A 5,662-nucleotide genomic window follows, 5' to 3' on the forward strand; every position below is an offset into this window, starting at 1 on the left:
GACAAGGGCATGTAACCATATATACAACATATTTACTGTCGCACATCATATAATGTTTAAGTGTGTATTTCACTCCTGTCTTAGAGTCAATAAATGCGTCTCCTGTCAAAATATGTTGGCATTTGGCACAACCACTGCAATGATAGCAACCATTTTTCAAAGAGAGCCAGGTACTAAGATTTACTGTCGGGCTGATATCAGAGAAGGTGACCTGATCTTTTAAATTTCTACTCCTCTTGTATGCAAACAGAGGTTTTGTTTGACAAAGCATGCCCATCACTGGATCCGTCTGCAGTATATGCCAGTGTTTTTAGATAGAGTTCCGCAAAAATTTTGAGGAGATAGAGTATGTGCTTGGAAAAATTAATCGATCTGTTTCTGTATCAATTTTCTTATCCTCCAACATTGTTTTTCTGTCGAGCAAAGTACACGTTTCAATTGCATTCTCTATATCCTCCTGATAGTAGCCCCTTTGAACGAAATCTTCCCACTTTTTATGTAGGGCTATCTTTAGGCTGGTCTCATCAGAGGTCATCCTTACAAAACACAGGAGCTCAGAGAATGATAGTCCTTGTTTAAGGGGTTTGGTGTGAAAACTCTGTGCGAGTAATAATGTATTTTTGTCAGTCGGCTTTTTGAAAATCGATGTCTGAAAAACTCCCTGTTTAATTAGGACAGTAACATCCAAAAAATCAATACTAGTGGGGCTGCTTGTGTAAATCAGTCTAATGGCGCTTGTGAGACTATTGAGGGACCCAATGAAAGTGCTGAGTTCATCCTCACCCCCAGTCCAGATCATGAAAATATCATCTATTAAACGCGATATAAGACAAAAAAATCATGTTATTAAAAAAGTTAGTGATTTCATAATCGTACATAAATAAATTGGCATACGCGGGGGCCATGTTGGACCCCATCGCGGTGCCCTGTAATTGTAAAAAAAAAAGAGTTTTCAAACATAAAATAATTTTTATGTAGGATTATGTTAATCAACAATAAAAAGAAATCAATTGGGGACCATCATAATGAGGGCTCCTCACAATGGCTCGTCTAATAGCTTCAACTCCTTCTTTATGGTCAATGTTGGTATATAAGCTGGTTATATCACACGTAACCAATAAACAGGCTGGGGGAGGTTTACCAAAAGCCCTCTATTTGTTAAAAAAATCAGTGGTGTCTTTCAACACAGTAGGAGTATTACAGTCAATAGCTTGCAGGAAAAATCCACATATTGGACAAACTCTGACATAAGGATCCCCTAGAAGAGATTATCGGTCTCCCATGGGATTTATGTAATGACTCATGTATCATCAGTAATATATAGAGCAATGGGATTACCGGATGATCTTGCATAATAATATGTATGTATATACCATATATATATATATATATATACATACACATACATACATACATACATACATACACTGCCTTTCTTATAAATACATACAGGGCTTCTCTCATACATATACACTGCCTTTCTCAAACATACATATATATATATATACAGTCTCTCTCATACAGCCATACATACATATATCCATACCCTGCCTCTCTCATACAAAAATACAACCATACACTGACTGCCTCCATATATATATTTCCCCCTTCCACCCAGGGCACACATGGACCACTACCACCACCACTTTCCCAGGGAGTGACTCATCCAGGCAGCCACTACTCCGGGTGCCGCACCACCACCACAGAGGGCATCTTAACACTGGCCGGGTTGGCTTGGGGGCTTACTGCTTCCTGCTGTTGCCAACGTCTCCCAGCTCATGGTCCTGTCGGCCAGGTTGGCACTGCTGCTGCTGGTGGGGAGGCACCGCTCCCCGTTGCTGTCACCAGCTCCATAGTGCCGCTGGCGAGGATTTTTAAACCTACCTGTAAATCCTTCTCTCGTATTCCATAAGGGATATTGGGGACAGACTAGTACGATGGGGTATAGATGGGTCCAAAGGAGCCAGTGCACTTTAAATTTCTTTAACTAGTGTGCTGGCTCCTCCCCTCTATGCCCCCTCCCACAGGCAGTATAGGTAAACAGTGCCCGAAGGAGAAATAACATACTTGAGTGAAGGAACATAACAATAAGTGTGGTGAGATTTACACACCAGCACACCATAACATAACCGGGCCAGCAACAACTGAACAGGTAACACATAACCTGTTATGAGCCACGGCTGTTGCTCATTCCTGTTTTGCATTTTGGTTATGTATTTTATGTTATACTTCTGTTTATGTTCCCCGTGGGTGTCATGGGGTGTTCGGAGCTCACCCTTAAGGAGAGGGTACTGTTATGAACCACAGGTAGTGGTTCATTCCTATTCTATGTTTATAGTTGTCTTGCAGGCCAGGATTTCCCATTGCTCTGGTTTGAGAAGACTCTTGTTTGCTGCCGTTGGTGAGTCTGTGTGATTGCAGCTTGTTCCCATGTGTTCAGCTTCACCTGTCTGTTGATTGCACCTCTCAGTTGTGCAGCAGGGCAGCTGCACGACATAATTAATTAAGACTCTCTGTTATATTCTGGCTCAGTGCAATTCACAGACGCTGGTGATATTTCCAGAGTTCCAGAGTTCTTGAGTTCTGAGCTAGTCCCTGCCAGTTCCTGAGCTCCTGTCTAGTAGTGTCTGTCTAGCTGCTTCCAGTGTCGGTTCCAGTGTCTGATCCCGTGTCCTGCCGTGAAGCGTTCCTGTCCAGAAGTCCTGTGGCTTTGTCTGTGCCTGGTTGAGTATCTGGCTTCTTGGTGTCCACTGGTCTGTCGTTTGGGATTCTGCCTGTCCTCCGGTTCTGAGAGTCTGTGTCGGCTACATTGGGGGTTCCTGTCCGTTTGCCAGTATTGGTACCGGTTCCGTGAGTAGCGGCTTTGCCGCGTCCGTCAACCTAGGCCGCAGTATTCTTTGGTTATATTTTGTTACTGGTGTTTTGCAGAGGGTTCTGCTTATGCTGTCACCGCCGGTACACAACAGTATTGTGTCGGCGAGTGGACAGCATTTCCTTTGTTGTTCTTTTCCTTTGGCGGCGTGCCGCACATTTATTTAGTTTTAGGGTTGTTAGTAGCCCCTAGCCTTCTGTTTGCTTTAGTTAGAGGTCCCCTTGTTATTATCCTGTCTCGGTTCACGCCTTGTCTCACTCTAAGACCTGGGGGCATCGGAGTTGGGCAGACCTAATCCGCCCTTCAAACGCGGTTGCCGTGGGCCCAAGAAACCATAGTCACTCAGGCGTGAACTGACCACACGGGTAAAACAATGGAGGTAGGGTGCTAGGGGCTATTTCCGTTCACACCTTATTTCAGCGTCACGTTCTGGTGCTCTGGACTCACTATGCAACATCTCCCTTGTTCTGAGCACCAGGAACCTAACATTATCACCAGCCATACAACAAAAAAGAAATAAAGCTTTTTCTTTTTTGGCCCAGTCCAGAGTCCTGTCAAGAATCCAGTCCTGTCTAGAACTCAGTGTGCAGAATCCAGTCCGGTGTTTAGAATCCAGTCCTGTCTAGAATTCAGTGTGCAGAATCCAGTCCTGTCAAGAATCCAGTCCTGTCTAGAACTCAGTGTGCAGAATCCAGTCCGGTGTTTAGAATCCAGTCCTGTCTAGAATTCAGTGTGCAGAATCCAGTCCGGTGTTTAAAAATCCAGTCCAGTCTTGTCTTGTCTAGTTTAAAAATCCAGTCCAGTCTTGTCTTGAATCTTGTCTTAGAATCGTGTCTAGAATCTTGTCTAAGAATCTTGTCGTAGAATCGTGTCTAGAATCGTGTCTAGTCTTGTCTTGTCTAGTTTGAAATCCTCCTATGCCTACTATGCAAGCCCTGCAAGCATCTCTCTCAGCCCTGAACTCTGCTTTCAGTGCTTTGAAACCTGAGCGGCTGGAAGTTTTGCAGCAATCCTTAAAGCAACTGCAAAACCTTCTGACCAAAATTTTGCTTATTTTGCCAGAAGTAGTTGAGAGTTCATTCTCTAAAGAGACTCTTGTTCACAGTATGGTGACAAGTGAATCCTCAGGTTTAATTAGAGAGAAAAAGTTTGAAAGTTTTCTGCGGCCCAGGCTCTCTGAAGAGGAGTGTCTGCGTCGCAGAAACTTAGATTTATGCCTATATTGTGGGGGTTTAGGCCACTATCTGCAGACCTGTGAGTTGCGCAAGCCAAAGTGTGGCAACAAGTCCTGCACTCTGGCCAAGTTGAGTCAGGATACAAGACCTACTCCTGTCTCTACTGTGGCAGAGGTACTTGTCACACAACCCACACTAAAAAGCACTCTGTCCTATAATTGGGGTCCTTGGGCTAGGGAGCCCCATTATAGATTCAGGAACCAAAGGAGAATGTTTCTCTCCTCTCTTGATTTTCCTGTTGAAGCAGAGTTGCAAACCCCTGGAGCGGTGCCCGATGCCCGGGGTCCTGGAGTGGTGCCCGATGCCCAGGGTCCTGGAGGGTTGCCCGATGCCCAGGGTCCTGGAGTGGTGCCCGATGCCCAGGGTCCTGGAGTGGTGCCCGATGCCCAGGGTCCTGGAGTGGTGCCCGATGCCCAGAGTTCTGGAGCGGTGCCCGATGCCCAGAGTTCTGGAGCGGTACCCGATGCCCAGAGTTCTGGAGCGGTACCCGATGCCCAGAGTTCTGGAGCGGTACCCGATGCCCAGAGTTCTGGAGCGGTACCCGATGCCCAGAGTCCTGGAGCGGTACCCGATGCTCTAGGTTATAGAGGGACATCAAATATTATAGCTCAGGTGTCAATACCAGAAGGGGTTTCAGAAGCTGTTACCCCAGGTAGGAACTTTAAAAGCGCAACCCCAGAAAGGGTATCTAAAACCATAGTTCTAGAAGGGAACTCGAGAAGCAAAACCCCAGAAGGGATCTTTGAAGTAATATCCCCAAGTGGGGTCTCGAGAGACACAGCCCCAAAGAAGGGTCTAGAAGTCGCTTCCCCAGGAAAGGACTCAAGAGGCATAGCGTTAGTGGAGGTTCTGAAGGTTATAGCTTCAGCAAAAGTCCCGGAAATCATTGTCCCGGGAGAAGTTTCGATAATTATCGACTCGGAGAGGGAGGCTGACGGCCCGGTCCCAGAGAGGGAGGCTGACGGCCCGGTCCCAGTAAAAGAATCCGAGGTGCTGACCCCAGCGGGGTTCCCGAAGGCCACTGCCCCAGCGGTGTTCCCGAAGGCCACTGCCCCAGCGGGGTTCCCGAAAGTCACTGCCCCGGGTGGGGTTCAGAAGGCCACTGCCCCGGGTGGGGTTCAGAAGGCCACTGCCCCGGGTGGGGTTCAGAAAGTCACTGCCCCGGGTGGGGTTCAGGAAGTCACTGCCCCGGGTGGGGTTCAGAAAGTCACTGCCCCGGGTGGGGTTCAGAAAGTCACTGCCCCGGGTGGGGTTCCGAGGGCCACTGCCCCAGGTGGGGTTCCGAGGGCCACTCCCCCAGGTGGGGTTCAGAAAGTCACTGCCCCAGGTGGGGTTCAGAAAGTCTCAGCCTCGAGTAAGGTCAATAGTGACCAGGTCCTAGCAAAGCACTCTAGTCAGTCAGATGGGAAGGAAGCAGATCCTGACTCTGTTGATATCTCAACATCTATAATCTTTGATGGGGACTTAGTCCAATTTCTGGCGCTTTACAAACACTATTACATCATTATGTTGTCTAGACCATTTCTGGGCATCACTTCAGAGAACCTTGTGCTCT

This window comes from Pseudophryne corroboree, chromosome 2 (genome assembly GCF_028390025.1).
Source record: "Pseudophryne corroboree isolate aPseCor3 chromosome 2, aPseCor3.hap2, whole genome shotgun sequence".
Taxonomy (NCBI): domain Eukaryota; kingdom Metazoa; phylum Chordata; class Amphibia; order Anura; family Myobatrachidae; genus Pseudophryne; species Pseudophryne corroboree.